This window comes from Triticum dicoccoides, chromosome 7B (genome assembly GCF_002162155.2).
Source record: "Triticum dicoccoides isolate Atlit2015 ecotype Zavitan chromosome 7B, WEW_v2.0, whole genome shotgun sequence".
NCBI lineage: Eukaryota > Viridiplantae > Streptophyta > Magnoliopsida > Poales > Poaceae > Triticum > Triticum dicoccoides.
The window spans coordinates 670224731-670247564 of record NC_041393.1 but is presented as its reverse complement, the minus strand read 5'-3'; the positions used below and the strand labels follow the sequence as shown (position 1 = coordinate 670247564).

At 43.4% G+C, this 22834-nt stretch overlaps 2 long non-coding RNA genes across 7 annotated transcripts; both read right to left on the bottom strand.

Moving 5' to 3' along the window:
- Positions 1 to 4611: 4611 nt before the first annotated feature.
- Positions 4612 to 5746, bottom strand: LOC119335706. The gene is made up of 2 exons (XR_005161982.1): positions 5339 to 5746; positions 4612 to 4881 (listed from the first exon to the last, which is right to left on the bottom strand). It is a non-coding gene; the product is annotated as an uncharacterized LOC119335706 (long non-coding RNA).
- Positions 5747 to 11161: 5415 nt separating this feature from the next.
- LOC119337513 lies at positions 11162 to 17677 on the bottom strand. Of its 6 annotated transcripts, none has more exons than XR_005163358.1 (7): positions 16602 to 17677; positions 16251 to 16501; positions 15683 to 15802; positions 14780 to 15038; positions 13690 to 13948; positions 12399 to 12766; positions 11162 to 11799 (listed from the first exon to the last, which is right to left on the bottom strand). It is a non-coding gene; the product is annotated as an uncharacterized LOC119337513 (long non-coding RNA). The 6 variants fall into 6 exon arrangements; XR_005163356.1 differs by having other exon boundaries at positions 16219 to 16501; positions 16606 to 17677; XR_005163355.1 differs by having other exon boundaries at positions 16223 to 16501; positions 16606 to 17677.
- Positions 17678 to 22834: the final 5157 nt, after the last annotated feature.

Genomic DNA, 22834 nt, shown 5'->3' with positions numbered 1-22834 from the left:
AGGAAGAAGTACGTCGGTGGCCGCCCGAGGGGCTCACGAGACAGGGGGCGCGCCCAAGAGGGGTGGGCGCGCCCTCCTGTCTCGTGGCCGCCTCGGCTGCTTCTTGGCTTGCACTCCAAGTCCTCTGGATAACATTCGTTCCAAAAATCATGCTCCCGAAGGTTTCATTCCGTTTGGACTCCGTTTGATATTCCTTTTCTTCGAAATACTGAAATAGGCAAAAAAAAACAGCAATACGGGCTGGGCCTCCAGTTAGTAGGTTAGTCCCAAAAATGATATAAATGTGTAAAATAAAGCCCATAGAGATCCAAAACAGGTAATATAATAGCATGGAACAATAAAAAATTATAGATACGTTGGAGACGTATCACAGTGCCACAAGTATGTGGTACTATCATTACTATCTTATATCTTTTGGTAAGAACATGTGTATCACTACGATCGAGATTTAATTAACCATTCATTTTAGGTGCAAGACCGTTGAAGGTATTATTCAAATAAACAGAGTAACCATTATTCTCCTTAAATGAATAACCGTATTGCGCTAAACATAAATCAATCATGTCTATGCTCAAGCAAACACCAAATAACTATTATTTAGGTTTAACACCAACCTCGATGGTAGAGGGAGTTGGCGATGCTTGATCAGATCAACCTTGGAAACACTTCCAACACACATCATCATCTCACCTTTAGCTAGTCTCTATTTATTCCATAGTTCTTTTATTTCGAGTTACTAACACTTAGCAACCGAACCGGTATCTTAATACCCTGGTGCTACTAGGAGTACTAGTAAAGTACACATTTAATACAATGTATATCCAATATACTTCTGTCAACCTTGCCAGCCTTCTCATCTACCAAGTATCTAGGATAGTTCTGCTTCAGTGACCGTTCCCTCATTACAGAAGCACTTAGTCTCGGGTTTGGGTTCAACCCTGGGTTTCCTCACTAGAGCAGCAAATGATTTGCCGTTTCATGAAGTATCCCTTCTTGCCCTTGCCCTTCTTGAAACTAGTGGTTTTACTAACCATCAACAATTGATGCTCCTACTCAATTTCTACTTTCGCGGTGTCAAACATCGCGAATTGCTCAAGGATCATCATGTCTATCCCTGATATGTTATAGTTCATCACGAAGCTCTAATAGCTTGGTGGCAGTGACTATGGAGAACCATCACTATCTCATCTGGAAGATTAACTCCCACTCGATTCAAGTCATTGTAGTACTCAGACAATCTGAGCATATGCTCAATGATTGAGCTTTTCTCCCTTAGTTTGTAGGTTAAGAAACATGTCGGAGGTCTCATACCTCTTGACGTGGGCACGAGCCTGAAATCCTACTTTCAGCTCTTGGAACATCTTATATGTTCCGCGACGTTTCAAAAATGTCTTTGGTGCCTCAATTCTAAATCGTTTAACATTACGCACTGAACTATCACGTTGTCATAAAAATGTGTATGTCAGATGTTCGCAACATCCACAAACGACGCTCGAGGTTCAGCACACCGAGCGGTGCATTAAGGACATAATCCTTCTGCGCAGCAATGAGGACAATCCTTAGTTTACGGACCCAGTCCGCATAATTGCTACTGTCAACTCTCAACTAAATTTTCTCTAGGAACATATCTAAAATAGTAGAACCAAAGCGTGAGCTATGACATAATTTGCAAAGACCTTTTGACTATGTTCATGATAATTAAGTTCATCTGATTATTTAATGAACTCCCACTTAGATAGACATCCCTCTAGTCATCTAAGTGATACATGATCCGAGTCAACTAGGCCGTGTCCGATCATCACGTGAGACGGACTAGTCATCATCGGTGAACATCTTCATGTTGATCGCATCTGCTATACGACTCATGTTCGACCCTTTGGTGTCTTGTGTTCCGAGGCCATGTCTGTACATGCTAGGCTCGTTAAGTCAACCTAAGTGTTTTGCATGTGTAAATCTGGCTTACACCCGTTGTATGCGAACGTTAGAATCTATCACACCCGATCATCACGTGGTGCTTCGAAACAACGAACCTTCACAACGGTGCACAGTTAGGGGGAACACTTTCTTGAAATTTTATGAGGGATCATCTTATTTATGCTACCGTCGTTCTAAGCAAATAAGATGCAATAACATGATAAACATCTCATGCAATTAAATAGTGACATGATATGGCCAATATCATTTTGCTCCTTTTGATCTCCATCTTCAGGGTGCCATGATCATCATCATCACCGGTATGACACCATGATCTCCATCATCGTGTCTTCATGAAGTTGTCTCGCCAACTATTACTTCTACTACTATGGCTAACGGTTTAGCAATAAAGTAAAGTGATTACATGGCGTTATTCAATGACACACAGGTCATACAATAAATTAAGACAACTCCCATGGCTCCTGCCGGTTGTCATACTCATCGACATGCAAGTCGTGATTCCTATTACAAGAACATGGTCAATCTCATACATCACATATATTTCATTCATCACATCCTTTGGCCATATCACATCACACGGCATATGTTGCAAAAACAAGTTAGACGTCCTCTAATTGTTCTTGCAAGTTTTTTACGTGGCTGCTATAGGTTTCTAGCAAGAACGTTTCTTACCTACGCCAAAACCACAACGTGATATGCCAATTGCTATTTACCCTTCATATGGACCCTTTCCATCGAATCCGATCCGACTAAAGTGGGAGAGACAGACACCCGCTAGCCACCTTATGCAACTAGTGCATGTCAGTCGGTGGAACCTGTCTCACGTAAGCGTACGTGTAAGGTCGGTCCGGGCCGCTTCATCCCACGATGCCGCCGAATCAAGATAAGACTAGTAGTGGCAAGTAAATTGACAAAATCGACGCCCACAACAATTTGTGTTCTACTCGTGCATAGAAACTACGCATAAACCTAACTCGTGATGCCACTGTTGGGGAACGTACCAATAATTCAAAATTTTCTACGCATCACCAAGATCAATCTATGGAGATTCTAGCAACAAGAGAGGGAGAGGATGAGTGTATCTTCATACCCTTGAAGATCGCGATACGAAAGCGTTGCAAGAACGCGGATGAAGGAGTCGTACTCGTAGCGATTCAGATCGCGGTTGATTCCGATCTAAGCACCGAACAACGGCGCCTCCGTGTTCAACACATGTACAGCCTGGGGACGTCTCCTCCTTCTTGATCCAGCAAGGGGAGAGGAGAAGTTGAGGGAGAACTCCGACAGCACGACGGCATGGTGGTGATGGAGCTCATGGTTCTCCGGCAGGGCTTCGCCAAGCACTACGGAGGAAGAGGAGGTGTTGGAGGAGGGAGGGGCTGCGCCAGGGAAAGGGTGTGCCCTGAAGCATTACAATAGCGTTCCAATAAAGAGGACAACTCTCTGGCTGCATCACCATTGGCCTTGAATAACATCAGGTTGTCATCTGCAAAAATCAAGTGGCTCACTGGGGGTGTCGCTTCTGCCACTTAGATCCCACTGAGGTGCGATGACTGAAATTACGTTTTAAGAGGCACGAAAGCTCCCCCGCTGCCAACAAGAACATGTAAGAAGAAATAGGGTCCCCTTGTCGGATACCACGTGAGGTTTAAATGTCTCAAGCTTTGTATCATTAAACAGAATAGAAAAATTGAACAAGCCTACCAAACTCATGATCATAAAGATCCAAGCTGGTGGAAACCCCAACTTTTGCATTATAGCCTTAATAAGATAATCCCATTCGACTCGGTCATAGGCTTTCATTATATCCAACTTGAAAGCACAAAATCTGTTTTTCTTTGCTTCGTTTCCCTTCATGAAATGGGCGCAGAGATTATGTTATCTGTAATAAGCCGGCTAGGGACTAAGGTTGTCTCCAACCGCGTGAAGTTGATATTACCTGAGATCCCTCGTGTTGTGGTACTCCATAGTATTTGATGGGTAATATTGTGAGTACGGCTTGATCTAGTCCGTTAGATTGCAAAGAATAGACGACCCAACTTAATTCATGATATTTTTAAGGAGCTCATTAAAATTTGAATTAATATAAAATTTCCTTGTGTTTGTTGTTTGCTTGTAAGTAGATGAAAATAATTTTAATTATCAGTTTTAAAAACCATTTCATTTAAAAAACCACGAAAAAATTACTGAAACTTTATATATGTTCCCATTTTTGTTTTAAAAAAATCTCCACTTCTAAAAGGCATTCACAATTTGAAAAAATGTTCCCAATTCTTTTTTGACGTACTCCCTGCGTCCCAAAATAAATGTCTCGAGCTTTGTACAAATTTGTACTAGAGCTACTACAAAGTGAAGACACTTATTTTGGACGGAGGGAGTAGTACATATGAACACTAGTGGGGCAGTGATACCACTGTCGTCCTAACCATCCAACCACAGGTTGGTTTGCAAATGTTCCTGAATTTTTAAACATGTTTGTTTGCACTTTAAAACATTGATTTTTTAATCATGTTTTATTGTTTTCCTGAAACTTATTTTTGTGTGTTTCTAATAAATGTTCCAGAAATTTTATGAAAATATTCGCCTTTTCAAAATATTCACAATTCAAAAAGTGTTCATGTCTTTTTTTTTGAGGGAAAGTGTTCATGTCTTCAAAAGATGGGAATACACTGTCCGGAAAAAATCCCAAAGCTTTTCTGAATGGGCACTACTAGGCGTCGGCGCACCGGCCTAACCCTTCGGCCGGTCAGCTGCTAGCCACCCGATCTAAAAGATGCGAATCGTCAGATCTCTTTTCTTTTTCCTTTTCCCTCCCTGTCTTTCTGCCTCGCATGCATGGATAAAAAAAACACACGAACGCCATCGATCCTTGCCCGCACGACCTCGAAGCTTCGCTGGCTCCCCACCGTTGGCCGCTCGCTGCTCGCCGTCGCCGTCGGCGCTCCTCTGTTGCAACAAAAAATAGCAACGCTAGTTTGAAAAGCAAAACACATGGTTCCAGCAAATAATTGATATGGTTCCAGCAAACAATAATGTGGTTCCAGCAAAAATGATATTTTTCCAGCGAAACACGTTGATATGGTTCCAACAAATAACAGACATAGTTCCAACAAAGAAGTCATATAGTTCCAGCAAAATTGAAAAAAGGGGTTTCCAGCAAAAGAAATCAATGCAGCAAAAAAGGCATGGCGTCGTCATCGTAGCTACCCCAACACCATCCTCACCGATTGCAGCAGGAGAAAAAAAATCTGGTTCCAGCAAAAATCCTGTGCAGCAAAAAACATAGCACCCCCGCCGTCGTGGCCGCCTAGCACTATCCTCTCCCGATGCAGCAAATCGAGAAACTAATTCCAGCAAAAATTGAAAGTGTTTCCAGCAAAAATCAAAAAAGGCAGCAACTTACCACAGCCCACCACGGTCGCCGCCCCACCACCATCCTCGCCGGTTGAAGCAAATCTCCCGCCGGTTGAAGCAAATCCCCACACCGGTTCCAGCGTCGCATCTCACCGGTTGCAACGCGTTACCTTGGACATGGCCGCTGATCCAAGGACGCAACAGGCTCCGCCGTAGGCCGGCCGCACCACGGCCTCACATCCATGGGCTCGGCTCGCCGCGACTGTAGGCGCAGCTCGCCGCGGTGGCGTTTGGTAGAGCAGCCATGGCAGGGATAGAAGAAACTGAAGGTGGTGGTGGCCATGGCCAGCCGGCATCGCATCGCCGGTGGCAGAGGATCTCGGCGGCGGCGTGCGAGATGAGGTGGAGTAGCGCTGCAAAAGCGGAGGAGATGGGAGCGTCATGGGATGAGATTAGTGGATGTGGTCGCTTTAGCCTATGAGAAGATAAGGTAAAGGGAGGGCGGTGGACAGGTCCCACTTGAGATGCGTACTCGTGACGCACGGCGACCGGCACAATGTTCAGCCGGTCCGCCGGGTACAAACATTTACCTTTCTGAATTCTCTCTCCCCCTCTCTCCGAAAAAACAGGTTAGTAGAAAGAAAGAAAGAAGATGTGGCCCCATCCAAACCCTGCCCAGCCCAGCCCAATGAACGAGTATGATGGAAGAGGCCGGTCCGGAGACGGGACCCGAGTCCGACCCGAGGAGGGTCCTGGGTTAGGGCTCGCCTGGACATATATACGCCAGCCGCCGCGCCTCAACCCCTTCGTTCCAAGATCCAGCGAGAGACGAAGAGAAATCCCCAATCCACCAAACCCTAACCCACCAGGAGAGATCGGCGAGAGAGACCCAGCGAGGGCGGTTGAGGAGATGCAGTTTGCCATGCCGATGGCCGCCGGCTCCGAGGGATTTCACTTCACCCCGTTCCAGGGGGAGAAGGAGCAGGCAGAGGCGTTCGTCAGGGCCACTATGGCGGAGCCGGCGGAGGACGAGGTGTTCGTCAGCGTCAGGGCGGAGACGGAGGCGGAGGCGGCGATCCTCAAGGCCAAGGCGGAGGCGGAGAAGGTGGCGGCGATCTTCAAGGCCAGGGCGGAGAAGGAGCCCAAGGCGGATGTGGAGGAGGAGGCTTTCGTCGTCAAGGCCAAGGAGGAGAAGGAGGAGGCGTTCGTCGTCAAGGCCAAGTCCAAGGCGAATGACCCGGTGTTCATGGCGCTGGCCGGACAGAGGGGGCCCGGTATGGTGGAGGCGGACGAGATGGACTACATGTCGGACGAGACGGACTACGGCTCGGACGAAGACATTGACGTGACCTACGCCAAGATGTGTGAGCGGTTCGAGCTGCGCAGGCGGGTGAGGCATGCTCACATGCCCTGGCTCAAGTTCCAGTCCGCTGCCTCCCTCCTCAAGATGCAGGAGGATAACAAGGGACGGCAGGAGGAGGTTTCCGTGGTGGTCTGAGAAGCACAGAGACAAAGGAGGTCACCGATGCCAGTATCTATAATCCATCCATGTAGCTATCTATCTGTATTTGTAGCTGAACCGTATGTAGTGATCCATCCCCACTGTTATGTATGCTCTCATGATCAAGTTAGGCACCGATGAACCAATGTTATGTGCCACTGATAAATTATCTAATGTTATCAATCCTCGTGTGTTATATGTTATCAGCTCGTGTTACCATTTGAGCTCCTTGTTACTCAAGCAAGTATGTTACTGTGATATGTCAGTGTTCTCATGCGATGTGATTGTTTCTGAGCTGTCCCGTGTGTGCTGATTGGGTTGTTTTAACCACAGTATCATCATGACTTCCCTATTCACTCCCTTGCTTATGTGGTAGTGACATCTTTGTTACATTTAAGGTTGTTTTTTCAGCTAATGTCATGGTTGAGAGCTATTCCTGTTATGTGGTGGTGCGGTGAGTATTTGTTGCTGCAGAATCAGGATCGATCTAAGCTATGTTCAATGATGTGGTGAGGTGATTCTAGCAGGGCAGGCAAGATGCATTTTGGACCTTCAGCCGCCTTGCTATGTTCTACTGATGCATCTCTTGACCAAAATTTCCCTTGCAGATCTTGGTTGCAAGCCTGACCTTTTCTTGTCTGTAGGTTCATCCTCTCCGCAGGCGTCTTCTTCTCCACTGCTAGGTCGGGTGGTCCTCCTATTACTTAATTCAATCCCAGGGCAAGATTCAACTCCCCTTTTAACGTTATTTGGTCTTCAGTCAATAATTCCATGCCGTTGCATCCTCTGTTTGAACATTTAGCTTTGCTTTTGCTGCTTGTACCATTGCCTACGTCTCAACACAGCGGCTCATTTCACTGAGGAGGTTCCATTTGCTCTGCGTAATTAAAACCAGTGACAATTACAGTTCTACCTAAACTGATTATTAACTTCTTAGTTTATACATGAAATTGTGATCTATTGGAATTTCATTCACCGGATGATATTTATTCCCCATTTTAACTGTTGACAATCTATCTGCATTTCCCCTGAAAAAGTTTTTGTCTCATCACAGGTCTTATGATGATATGGACGGTAGAAACGCTGGTGACATTTTGTAGGCTTTCGTAGTAAATTGATCCTTTATCAAGTTCATGCATTCTCCACACTTCACTGAATGGTCATAAAACTTACTCCCTCCGTAAACTAATATAAGAGCGTTTAGAATACTAAAATAGTGATCTAAACGCTCTTATATTAGTTTACAGAGGGAGTACATTCTTTATTTATTTTGTAGTTAATCCTCTTGTAGTTAATCATTGCTGGTGCCTAGCGGTGCATCTTTCTGAGATGTTTCAGAGTATCATTGCTGGTGCTTATATGGCAGGGCTATGGGTTTTTGTCATGTTGAGTAGTAGGCAAGCTATGGAAACAACTAAATTTCCTTTGGCCCTTTAGGCGGAGGGATACAGGCGCTCCTCTCAGGCTATTTGCAGCTCGAGTTGTCTCTTGCTGGTTGACTGGTGCGTGATGGTCGGCGTGTGCTGTTCTGCTGGTCTCAATTGTGCTTCTGTTGCCGTGAAGTTAGTGTTTACTGTGCATGGCACGGAAGTGTCATGCTATGTTTTCTTGTTGCTCGCATGCTATTTGGTTTGTGTGGTTAGTTTTGTGTGCTCACTGATTTAGCTAATGTTGTCTGCTGGTGATTAACGGAGGGCAGTGCTGATGCTGGCCATCGTGTCGCTCTTTGCCTGTTGTTGCCCATTTGCCTGCTAGATGCATTGTTGTTGCTTTGCTATAGATATATGAATATATCATTTCCTGCTTTGGGCTGGACATAATTGATATCTAGCAACTTTTTTATTTTGTGAAGAACCACATAACAAAACAAGGAGGTTCAGTTTCATATTCTCATTATCATTTCTCATTTCTCATGATCTATTGATAATAGTCTGCAAGAAATGAAAGTTTATACAGATATGATCAAAGCTAAGGATGAACTACTCTGAAGTTATAGCTGTACAATTTGTTGCTGTCTATGGTGCAGTATGCTTGCTTCTTTTGATCGCTCAGAGCTGAAGGTTCATCTTTACTTGAAATATTTTTTCCCTTGGTATGGGTGTTCTATGGTGAAAAAACTACTTACCACTTTTGCATTCTTTTGAAGTTAGTGCCTGAAATAAGGGAGTTAGTAAATGATTTTTATGCAAGGTCGTAGATGTTACTCCTTCCCTGTGCCTATGAGTCAGCCTGCCTATATGGTTCTGCGTCTGCCTGAATGATGGTGTGGTGATACTTAGGGCTCTATTTTTTCTTCTGTGTCTCCGTTTCCCTTATTTTTCTTCTCTTTCTAGGATTAAATCTTTAACCGTTTTTGGTCGCAGGTAATATGGAAAGCATAGACCGATGAGGTGTTGAGCAGTGCTGATGCGAATCTCACAGGTGTCTTTCTGGTCCATGCAAGCGGCTCCTTGCTGCTGCTATTTAGAACGTGTCTATTTGTTTGAATTTAATATTTTTGAAGATGCCACTTTGTCGGACATACAATGTTGATTCTTATCCTGCAATCTCATTGTATTCCTGTTTCTGAACCTCCGGGTCTGGGGTATTCTCAGTCTTATGGCGAGTGGTTCTGTTCTGGTTCTGTTTAGCAATACCAGTGTGAGCATGCTGTTTGTCTTCAGTATCAGCTTGAATGCTAATTAAATATTCACCGGAGGCAGCAATGAACAGAGATAACGGTTTTCAAAATAAATAAATAAATCCATAAGCTGCTGAAGATTGTCATTTTTCGAGAGGTACATTTGCTGCTTGATCATTGTAGTATTCTTGTTAGCATTCCCTCAATGCTAATATTGTGATCTTTAAGCTCAAATCATCCCTTTCAGTGATGCAAATATAATTTTGAAAAGCTGAAACTTATCTTTAGTAGTAGTCATGATCTTTCTATGGTCTTTTTGCAGGAAAGAGGGTTAGGCACTACAAAATCAGAGTGATTCTCCACGAGGGTGCAAAAGGGAAAAGAGAAGCATCGAAGTGTGCAGGACGGAACATGTCAAAAGGGAAAAGAGAAGCATCCGAGGGCGATCGGAGAAGGGACCAGCGATCTGCAACGTCATTTAGTGTTGAAGGTCTTGGACGCCAAGAACAATTCCTTCCTGCAACGATCTGAACTTGTGTTTAGCTCTATGATCTCCTAATCGCCCGCACACTCATCCGGATCTAGAGATCTCAGTGGCTGTAATAATACTCTGTCCCTAACTTGTGCAGTTGCTGAATGTTCTGAACTGTTACCTGAATCCTTGCTGCAACTCAGTTGACTAGTTACTATGATTTCCATGCTTGTGTCCCAACATAGAATTGTTAGAAGTGTGGCTGTAATCTGCTCCTTGCTTGTGTGTCCTAACATAGAATTGTTAGAAGTGTGGCTGTAATCTGCTCCTTGCTTGTGTCCTAGACTCCTAGTATCTCGTTGCTTGTGAAAGGTTTGTGATTATTGTTACGTCACTTTGTCTGTGATCCTCACAAGTGAAGATGGGCATCTCTGTTTATCATTAGCAAAAGTGAACTTTATTTAGAAGTTAAATGAAACTAAAACAATGAACATCTGTCCATCATATAAAAATGCAGTTACCAGGATCACACCACTGTAAGGATGAAAACAAAAATGATGAAAGCAAACATGAGTGATCTTCGGACGAATAACCAACCTACATATGTGTGTACAAGGATAGAACTAGCGTCATCCTCTTTCCAGCACAAAGTTATCAATGAAAGCTGTCTCAATCTAGTGACAGTGTAAGTGTGTAACCACTTCAAGTTACATAGTGGCGCCAAGTGATTCATACAGGCACTGGAATGATAGATATGGTTAGCAAGCAGTGCCATTGCTCGTACATTATATCTGAAAGAAAGAATGGTCCAGGAACTTGCACAAAGATGCTGTTGTTTCAGATAACTATTTATTATCTGCATATCATAATCACTTATGGTGCTGTTATCTACTCCCTCCGTTCCTAAATACTTGTCTTTCTAGACCTTTCAAATGACTACTACATACGGATGTATGTAGACACATTTTAGAGTGTAGATTTACTCATTTTGCTCCGTATGTAGTCACTTGTTGAAATGCCTAGAAAGACAAGTATTTAGGAACGGAGGGAGTAGCTCGGTTTTCTTTTTCTTTCTGTGGTAGTGTAGTTGCTCGATAAATTTCAGTTAATGCGAGATGAAAACCAAATAACAGTTAATGCGATATGAATCGCACCCGTTAAAATCACCTCTATATGGCCCAGATCATGCCTGATTATGCAGCAATAAACATTAAACCAGCAGAATGAACTCACCACGATATAAGAGGAATGACCCATCAACTATGACATTATCCAAAAAAAGCTTTTAACCACACAAAAGATCTCATACCACATATAAATATTCTGGTTGAAACAATCCAACCAGCAGGCACAAGGCCTGACAAACACTCAATATGGAGCTCAAAATGATAAAAACCACCAACATAAGATAAATTATCAGTCATAAAAGAGCAGTGCCAAAGTCTCGACAGAAGAATCTCTACAGGCACAAGGGTCTCTACAAAAGAACCTCTATAGGCTCAGGGCATGACCAACACTCACTAAGGAGCTCAAAATGATAACACTACCGGTAGATATAGATAACATAAGATAAATTCTAATTCATGAAGCAGCGTCGCCAAAATCTTGATAAAATAACCTCTACTCTTGAAGCTTGGGTAGCGCCCTGAAATGCTCCGGCATTTCAAGAACCACATTTAGGATAACGGCGTGGAAATCCGTCAACATGTTTTCCAGCCTATCCACTAGGCCCTTATGCTGACTTCCGAGCCGAAGGAGGTATTGGCGGTTCTTGTTGCTGGAGGTCATTACCTTCAGCATTTCCCTTCTCTTATCAGCAATCAGATTGTTCTGGTAGAAGATAGCACGCTTAAGCAGATCGCCCAGCACAAGGCCGGTTGAGTGCTTATTTTTGTCAAACAGCCAAGTGGACTCCTCCTATACGAAAATAAACAAATTAGTGTTGAGTCTCCACAGGAAAGGTAGCTTCAGCACACAGACTTGATTATTCAAGATGCATCACTTTGCTAAACAGAAATCATAAACCACCAATAATGTTTGCACAGCTATTTCTTAACCAACAAATAGAAGCAAGTTGCAACATGCTAACAATGTGTACAAGTTGAGACATCAATTGCAGAAGAAGTAAAGGAATTAGACACCAAAACTTAGCTAAAACAGAACCACCACCATCATAGTACAAACAGACAATTCACCAATATCACAGGGCAGGAAATTAGACCACATGAACAATGACCAGAATTTACAAGAAGTAGAATATGATATCTGTCATGGCAAAAGGATTTTACAGTGTACATGGCTGCAGATTTTAAAGTATTATTACCACTGTTTGACTCGTATAACTAAACACATTGGAACCAAAAGGGGAAGACTTCACCCACAGAAATTGACCAATCACCAGTTACCCCCACAGATCTTCCTATCAGAAAGTGCACTCTTACTTCATCCACAGAAATTGAGCAAACCTACAACTCATGGAATCAGAGAACAAAACAGAAGCCATGAAGCCATCTTACCAGTTTGTTTGCCCCTTTTTGGGATGGGAAAGCCTTTCTTGTCTGGCTCATACCGACGGTCTTGGAAGGCTTTGAACTCGTCCTCGGGCGTATGGAGCCTCTGCCGAAACAGAGCTTACTAGCGCAATCGGCGGTGGGGGATCGACGCCCTCGAGCGCCTGCTGCTGCTCCTGGTGGTGGGCGGCGGCCATGGTTCGCTCCTTTGGATACTTAGGGATACCGCGGCGGCGGCGGCAGCGGATGCGGGTTCTTTGGGAGGAAGGCAGGGAGGGGGCGTCGCTTCTCCAAGGATGTCCTTTATATATTGTAGAATAATTGGGCCGGGCCTCCGGTTTAGAGGGAATTAGGCCATTAGCTAGGCTTGTTTACTGAAAAATGGAAAATTGTACTTTAGAGGAAGATGTTTACTAGAACTGAGAAAAGAAGGACATCACTAGATAACTTCTATTTACTTGTAATTTAGTTGGAGATGTACCTGCGTGTATTGAACATTCGATTACCCCTAACAAAAAGTACATAGGCATTCGCTAGATCATCATTATTTAAAATATTACTTGTATACAGAATTCATATTTAAAAAGTGAAAATAAAAATGAAAAGGGGAACAAAAAATAATTTTTTATAAAAATGTTCATCGAACTACTAAAAATGTTCGAGTACATTCTAAAAGGTGATTGTGTATTTTAAAAATGTGTCCATGACTCAATAGAAACATATTATGCATTTTACCAGAATGTTTGCTACTCCCTGCATTCCAAAATGTAGTGCGCCCGTGCTTCCCGAGATTTAAGTTTGATGACCATAAATCTAACCAACAAGACCGCTACGGCGGGAGCAAAAATTATACCACTGACCGCATATTTTCGATACGAATTCAGTGGAATAATTTTTGCTCCCGCCGCAGTCGATCTCGTTGGTTAAATTTATGGTCAAACATAGATCCCGGGAAGTGCGGGCTACTAAATATTGAGTAAAATGGGACACGACATAATATAATTTGCAAGACAAATGGAAAATTTAGAACTTGGAATGTACACTTGTATACCATTTCATATTTATGACAGGAAAGAACACTAAAAGTCATTAAAAGTCATAACTTATTGTAAAATTGGAAAAATTCAATCATTTCATAAAAAAAACACAATTTATTTCCATCTCATATTTATGACCGGTAATTAAACTCCAATTGACAGATAAATTCAGGCCTATCCGTAAAAACTCATAGCCATCAACTTTATCATATGAACAAATGGTTTGCCACAAACATATGTATACCTACTAATGGTCTTACCGGGTTTATTTTACTTGTATATCTCACATTCGCACAACGGGTTTCGGTGGACTTTTAATCCATCACCATTAAGCTCTCTTCTGCCTCATCGCCATGAAGCAAATATATATAATCCCCATCATTGCATGTATTGAAGATATTCCATATAAACAACATCATTAGCTGGAGGAGGGAACAGAAAGACTCGCATGTGTGTAGCCAAAACCCGAAAGGAGTCAAAGCGAGCCCGCCAAAGATGCTCCGAGAGAGAGAGAGAGACCTGCGGAATAAAGGACAAGCAAGATAAGTACTCTCTCGTATCACCAAAAAAGTGATGTTTTGGACACCGACACAATTTTCGAGATGTAACTTTGCCGATTAAGTATGCATCCAAATAAACAACATTACAGACTTCATATAAATAATTTGCAAGAAAAATCACTATGAATAACTACAACAATATTCATAGTCAAAATTTCAAAAGTTTGACTAAATGCATGTTATCAGATACTCCCTCCGTCCCGAATTACTTGTCACTGGTATGGATGTATCTAGATGTATTTTAGTTCTAGATACATCCATTTCTATGACGAGTAATTTGGGACGGAGGGAGTAGATATTTATGATATGTAGTACAAGTATTTTTTTTGCATGACAAATACTAGTATATAATTCTTGCATGTCCAACTTTTGTGCATATTAGTGGCCAAATTTTAAAACATGACCATGCGTGCAATTATGCAACCTATATCTTCTGAAAGAGAGAATATTAATTGTATGCATCAAATATTTCAGACCTAAAATACAATTCCTGTACCCAAATATATTGAGTCATATTTACAAATTGGGTTTGTCTACGACACATCTAGATGTGCTCTAGTTATTGCACATCTAAGTGACTTAATCAAGCATATAAAAAGAAAAAGAATACAAAAATACCCACACGAATCTCCGCGTAAGATCAATGACATAGAACTTACATGTGCAATACTTATGGCCCATCTAGATGTGCTTTAGCAAAACTGTTACAAATTAGATTATACATCTATATCATGATTTACCACAACTCATCTATGCATTTTATTAAATGTATGCTACTTGAAAAACTCACCAAGATTTTTATCTTCTATTTCTCGGTTACGCGAACAACTTCTTCGGTAGGGTATTGCAAAAGGATTCTTCACCCACTGTACTATACCCTGCCGATTGATTGAAAACCTTGTTCATTATAGGATTAAATACAAGAATGAGAGGCGCCGTTTGGGGCTGTGGAGGCCACCACATACAACTCATGCTCAGAGAGGCCACTTCTCACTTTGGTTCTTCACCGGCCCTTGTACTCCATCCATACTACGGACCAATGATCAGCCCTAAAGAGGACATGAAATTAAAAGTAAGGAGGTGCTATATAGTTAGTGTGAAATTTCAGGTAGAATTATAAAATGTACAACAAATCTCTTCCCAAGCAATTTTACAAATTGATAACAAAGGGCAAAGTACATGTATTACGACAGCAAAGTAAGTTATGGTTGGACTTGTGGGCGCCGGCACTGGGTGTCGTTGACCAACAACGAGAGGAAACGGCCACCCAGACTACAACACTTCTCATGATTTTTGCAAAACAAAGGCACATATGACAAGTGATAGCAAAATTCATAGAACTTTCTATTTCTTTTGTTTCTTCCAAATAGTAAAATAGAGAAACAAGACTGATCAGAATTTTTTAGAAGTGGTATAATATAAATATGCAAAACATTTAGGCACAACAATTCGAGTAAACTTGGTTCTAGTTTGGTTAGAGAAAGTTAATCATGATCTAAACCTTTTTAATTTAACCACACACATGACAATAACGAAGAGCGTTAAAGACTGAATGGAAAATCATAATAAATCAAGATTCTAGCAGCAGCCGCAATAACAATAAAAGAATAGAATGGTGGACATAACTAGGGATTGAAAAGATAATCATGGGCGGTATGCATGTCTGGTTGAGGTGGAGGCCACGACATATAACCTTGGATCTCGCCCGGCGTTGCGTTGCACTCGCACCACGGGAGAATTTGCACTCGTGGCCGCCGGCCGGCCGGCACACGGTCGGTGTACGAGGGAGAACGGCACAGTCTCGCATGTCTGTCTGCATGTAAGATCCAGAGTCATATGGTAAGAATTATATAACAAAAAACATAAACACACGGAAGGGAATGTCGGGCGAGGCGAGGCGAGGATAGAAGAGGAAGTTAATTTTGTGAACCGATCCAAATTAACATATCCAGTCAGCAGGAGAAACAGGGGGCATGGCCGGCCGGGCTGGAGGAAAGTTATGCTACGGGAGGACAGGGGATGAGATCTGAACTATATATAATAATCAGTTTTGCTAAAGCTTATCGGCGATCTCATCTCAAGAGGGAGGAAGGAGGAGGAAGAATCGGAGTCAGCGGGCGATTATTATGGACTAATTAATCAATCAACTCATATTTGGGCCATAGAAAGAGGTGGTGGCAATTAGGGTTAGCCGCGAGCGCAGCTCTATTTTCGTTCCGATATACGTACGTACGTGTCGACGATGCTACCATCCGACTTACGTGATTGATTCACTGCCTCTGGCCTCAGGAGAATATCGACGTCCGGCAAGAATACCCCCCCCCGCACGCCGGCCCGCGCGGATCCGCATCTGTCGGCGTCCGCCGGGACTGATCTCGGCAGCGGGCGGATGAGAGCAGCCAAACACACCTGTCACCGGCGGGTGTGCTCTGTGCTGTCCGCGGCCATCCCGGCGGTGCGAGAAGAAGCGGTCGGCCATGGTGGGGATGAGCGCGTCGATTAACCCTCCTGCCTGCATGTGGATCCAACATATGGTCAGATTAATTAACAACAATAACAAATCAAAATACAGGCAAGGAGATTCAGAAAAACTTGAACGGGTCGATCCATACATACAAGTTAGTTGGGATCATCAGTCGACTTGTCCGGCAGGAAGGAGAAAGAGAGGCGGCGCGTGGCTAGTTCCAAGGATCGATCCTTGCTTGGGGAAGAAAGGGCGCGTGCGTGGAGAGCGGAGGAAGGGAGCGGGGGAGACCGTACGTGGCCGTGGCCGTGGCCGGCGCCGGCGGCGAACCTAGGATCAGGCAGGCCGGCGTGGAGGGTTGGGTCTGCCAGATCTGGACTGCTCCTCGTCTCATCAGGATCAGGAAAGGAAGAAAGAGATAAAATCTCCTCTCGTCTCGTCTCGTGTCGGTTAAATTTAGGGTTACAAGCACCGGAGCCCGGTTGTTCCACCCACCTGCATGTCGACACCTGTCGTCTCTTATGTTTTACGTGACGAGAACCTTTTTTTTTACTGTATTGCACATACACAAAAGAAAGAAAAAAAAGGGGAAGAGTTAAAAACGTCGCGTCGACGTGACGCCACCGGTCACTCTCAATCCTGCTTACTATTCTTGTACTGACACAACTCTACTAGCTGGTGGGTGGGTGGTGGGTGCGCTGTAAACTGCCTGCTCTCACAAGCAAATGAGCAGAGAGGACCTCTGGAAAAACAGAGCAGACCTGCGGCCGGCCACCGGTGGGTGCGCCAGACTCTCGCCCAGCCGCCGGCCACCGGTGGGTGCGCCAGACTCTCGCCCGACGGCCAAGTCCCCGGCACAGCGCCCGGCGCCGGCCACCGGCGGGACTGCATGCGGTTGCGCAACGGATCTGAGCAGCCGGTTGCAGGCGTCCGGCAGATCAGCGCACGCAGCGGTCACCGGCCGGCGGGACTGCTCCAGGCAGCCGGCAGATCAGCGCACGCACCGGTCACCGGCCACCGGGACTGCTCTCGGACCAGCGCAGGACGGGTTTGCTGTCCGCAGCAGGCAGGCAGGCAGGCAGACGAGAGCAGCCAAGCGCAGGGGAGGAGAGAGCAGCGGCCAGCGGTGGCGGTGCATGATGTGGTAGAGAAGGCCAGATGCAGCAGCGCCTTTGGAGTTTGGATAGAAAGAAGACCAGGGAGGAGAGACGGCTGGGAGATGGATCGGAAAGGGACTGCACGCCAACCCTAAAATGCCTGCTTATATACGCCTCCATACTAGTAGTACTCGCTCACTCGGACAAGAGAAGAGATGGCTCAGCCTCAGCCCAGTTTGAGTTCTCTCCATCCTCTCTCAGCCCAAGCATACTAACACTAGCAACAAGATTAAAAAAAAACATTAACTAGTGCAACAAGTGTGTTTGGACCTGACCTGAGTTGGCCTATGAAGAAAGAAGGGGTCCAGGAAGAGGGGGAGGGCTAAATGGGCTGGCCATTTGGCAAAAAACATATTATGTTTTGATAGATGTTAGTGTCAAAATCATCTTCATGTAGTGATATATACTCCTAAGAAACAATCAATTCTATAGATCCCGCGAACAGCAGTTCATCTTTTTTTTTTCAAAACAAGACTAAGGACTATGAAAGAATATTCAACTTCTTGACCGGAGGCATTCATCCATGTGTTTGAAAATAAATATTCATGAACATGAAATAAGTAACACTGCATCTCTCTGAAAAAAATGTCCATGTGTTTACTCTAACACAAAGTAAAAGGGAAAATGACAAGACAAACATGAAAACATAAATAAATGGAAGAATGAAAATGAAAATGAAACAACAAATGGAAGGGACGATGAAACGGAACATAATAAGGAATAAAAGTTTAATAAGGAGAAAAAAGGTACAAAGAACTAAAACAAGGATAAAAAAACCAATAAAATACCTAACAAGGAGTCTGCTTATTCGAACAAGTTGCACATTTTAGATATTAGCTAATAGCACGTGCGTTGCAATCGATCATACATTTGTGGTCAGTTCAACACTAATTATATCTGACATATTTCTGACACCCACCATATTCTAGATTTTGATAATATATTCCTAATTTGAATGAGGAAAGTTCTGATTTAGTTGAGTTTTTGGTAAGATTTGATTCGATTTGGGTATTCACATGGAAGAAAAAGAAAATTTTGATTTAGTTGTGATTTTGGAAAGATTTGATTTGATTGAATTAATATAGGACATGATTTTGGGAAAGTATCAATTTATTTAGATCATTTCAATTTACTCTATTTATGTTGGTTTTAATTTTGTGCGGCATCGATTGAGAGTACAAAAATAAGAGTATAATCAAGGGAGTGACTGGGGAGGAAAAAATCGAGGAACCTTGCTCCAACACTTAAATGAAGTTCCTCATAGCCTTGCATATTCTGGTTGTCCTCTACCTCTGATCATGGCATGTTGACACTGAGCAGACCCTGTGAATTAGATAGATAAGAATGAGCAAGATAAGGATCACAAAATGCAGCTGGTTTTGAAAAACATTTGAGTTCAAAAGTCAACTTTAGGTTTTTACTCTAAGCTAGCCAACTCAATTCGGTGGCACAGATGAGAGCGCCAGTCTCTCCGAAGTGCATACCAAACCCTAGTAACCAATAGTAGAGTCACCGAGTGATTTCGTATCGGTGAGACCGACTCAGTACAATAGCACGCCAACCCGATGGCACCGGACGACTTTGAATCGGACATACCAAATAGTTAACAGAAAAATCCTAAACCTTACAAAATTGCTCAAAACCTAAATTCTATAAATTATTGTGGTGGATGGAGATCTAATCAATGTGGCAAGATAATGAGGTGATCCCTTCATGCAGACTTGGAAAAATAGATGCACGTAGGGGGTCGGATCATACCCTAACTTGGTGATGTCCGTCTATGACTACGACGTCGAGTGAGATTTGACGACGGCGACGGGAAAATCCAGTGGCAGGAGGTCACTGGAGTCCAAGGCGATCATCTGTAGACCTTGTAATGGTAGAGGCCAGGAGTGGCATGAATGGATTTGGAGGAATTTCTGAAAATCGTTCATGGGCAGAGTACTTATACTCGTGCCCTGTCAGTTAGACTGGCTGAAATGTATCAGTGTCACCGAGCTGTATAGTTGCTCTTGTTGAAAATATGTCCTAGAGGCAATAATATTGTATTATTATATTTCATGTTTATAATTAAGAGTTTATATTGACTGTTATGATCCTAGAATATGCAATTCAGTGAAAAACTCATATGCACGTGTGGAAGTGCTAGTTATTGACTAGAGGGGGGGTGAATAGGCGATTTTTATGAAGTCTTCTTCAAAACACGAGGTCTTTCAAGACAAACAATCCAATTGAACCTATATGATATGCAGTGGAAGATAAACTACTCTAGACAAACCATAATCAAGTGAGCATAGTAATGAAAGCACGAAGACTAATAACAGCTAGATAGTACGGATCGGAGTGGAAGACAGAATGAAGCCAAACAGGAAAAATCTTCGCACAATGAAGTCAAATAGATCAGACAAGCTAGCAATGACTTCACAAAGACAAAGTGAAATGTAAAGGAAGTGAGGGATAGAACCAGTAGCTTGGTGAAGACAGGGATTTGGTAAACCAGTTCCAATTGCTGTGACAACTGTATGTCTGGTTAGGGAGGCTGAGATTTGAATCAGAAGACCACGTCTTCACCTTATTCCCCTTGATCTAAGGACACCTAGTCCCCGCCCAATCACTCGGGTAAGTCTTCAAGGTAGACTTCCAAACCTTCATAGACTCCATTCACTGGCGAACCACAATGACTCTTGGATCCTCAGAACGTGACGCCTAACCGGCTAGAGGATACACAATCAAGTGTAACAAGTCTTCAGGTCACACAGACAGAAATACTTTAGTGATGCCTAACACTCTTTGGCTCTGGGTGTTTTGGGCTTTGTCCTCGCAAGGATCTCCCTCTCAAGGGCTTCGGAGGTGGGTTGCTCTCAAACGACAAAAGCCGTGCACTAACTCTGAGTAGCCACCAATTTATGGTGTAGGGGGTGGGCTATTTATAGCCAGGAGGCAACCCGACATGATATGTCTGAAATGACCCTGGGTCACTAAGGAACCGACACGTGTCCAATGGTCGGATTTCAAACACACGCGGCAGCTTGACTTGGGCTACAAGCAAAACTGACTCATCCAACTCTGGATAAGATTTGCTCTCATTGTCTTCGCTCGAAGACATAGGTTTGGGTTGAGCATCATGTCAGTCTTGTGACTTTGTTCACTTGGACCCCCACTTAACAGTATGATAGTTCCTAGGACTCAATAAAGAAGAAAAGGAAACTACGAAAGAAACTATGTCTTCGCACTCCATAGTCTTCAAGTGAATGTCTTCACACGTCATTATCTTCAACGTGGATGTCTTCACAAACCACCATTGTCTTCAATGTCTTCATACATTTGAGGGGTCATCTCTGGTAGGAAAACCGAATCAATGAGGGACTACTACCTGTGTTATCCTGCAATTCTCACAAACACATTAGTCCCTCAACTACGTTTGTCGTCAATACTCTAAAACCAACTAGGGGTGGCACTAGATGCACTTACAATCTCCCCCTTTTGGTGATTGTTGAAGTTTTCAACGAGGATAGAAATATGTGAAATTTAAAGTACGTGGACATTGGCTTCATAAGTTGAAAGAGGCTCCCCCTGAAGATGTGCATATAAATGTTTTGCCTTTGAATGCAAATGCACATGGCAGGATCTTCAGCTCATGAAGACAATTCATCATGCATACACAAATGTAATGAAGATAATGAAATGCACAATGAGAAGTGGGCGTCTGCGGAATGACTTCATGCGGAATTTATCATCGCATCATTGGGGTAGCAGCAAGAGTAGCAGACGACCATCAAGTTTAAGTGTTACAACTCAAAACCAAACAATTCAAGAACGAGAGTTGTAAAAACTTAGCAAAAATAAGCACCCGACCCATATATGGACCCGCTTGAAGACTATCAACTCATATGCTTCTCCCCCTTTTGTTAGGAATGACCAAAAAGGTTTGAAGACATAGAGTGTCTACTCGTTCCCATGAGGTGTCAGGGAAGAAGTTGGGGCAGCAGGGTCGACGTTGGAGTTGGGTAATACGTGCATTTTGCATCATGTTTTCCTACTATTATTTATGTTGTTTTGATGTATAATAATGCCTTTTGGAGTAATTCCAATGCCTTTTCTCTCATAATATGCAAGGTATACACTAAGGGGGAGAATTCTGGCAGCTGGAAATCTGGACCTGAGAAAGCTACGTCAAGCTACCTATTCTACACAACTCCAAATGAGCTGAAACTTCATGAGGATTTTTTATGGAATATTTAATAAATATTGGAGCAAATAAGTACCAGAGGGGGCTAGGGGGCCACTAGATGGGCACAACCCACCTGGGCGCGCCAGGAGGCCCAGGCGTGCCCTGGTGGGTGCTGCCCTCCTCGGCCCACCTCCGGTGCCCGTCTTCTGGTATATAAGTCATTTTGACCTAAAATAATTAAGGGGAGGACTTTCGGGATGAAGCGCCGCCGTCTCGAGCCGGAACTTGGGCAGGAGCACTTTTGCCCTCCGGTGGAGCAATTTCGCCGGGGGAACTTCCCTCCCGGAGGGGGAAATCATCGTCATCATCATCACCAGCAACTCTTCCATCTTGGGGAGGGCTATCTTCATCAACATCTTCAATAGCACCAACTCCTCTCAAACCCTAGTTCATCTCTTGTGTTCAATCTTTGTACCGGAACTATAGATTGGTGCTCGTGGGTGACTAGTAGTGTTGATTACATCTTGTAGTTGATTACTATATGGTTTATTTGGGGGAAGATTATATGTTCAGATCCATTATGCTATTTAATACCCCTCTAATCTTGAGCATGATTATCATTTGTGAGTAGTTACTTTTGTTCTTGAGGTCACGGGAGATATCATGTTGCAAGTAATTATGTGAACTTGATATGTGTTCGATATTTTGATGATATGTATGTTGTGATTCCCTTAGTGGTGTCATGTGAACGTCGATTACATGACACTTCACCATATTTGGGCCTAAGGGAATGCATTGTGGAGTAGTTATTAGATGATGGGTTGCGAGACTGACAGAAGCTTAGATGATCCCAGTTTATGTGCTATTCCGTAAGGGACCGATTGGATCCAAAAGTTTAATGCTATGGTTAGAATTTATTCTTAATACTTTTCTCATAGTTGCGAATGCTTGTGAGATGGTTAATCATAAGTAGGAGGTTTGTTCAAGTAAGAACAACACCTAAGCACCGGCCCACCCACATATCAAATTATTAAAGTAGCGAACACGAATTAA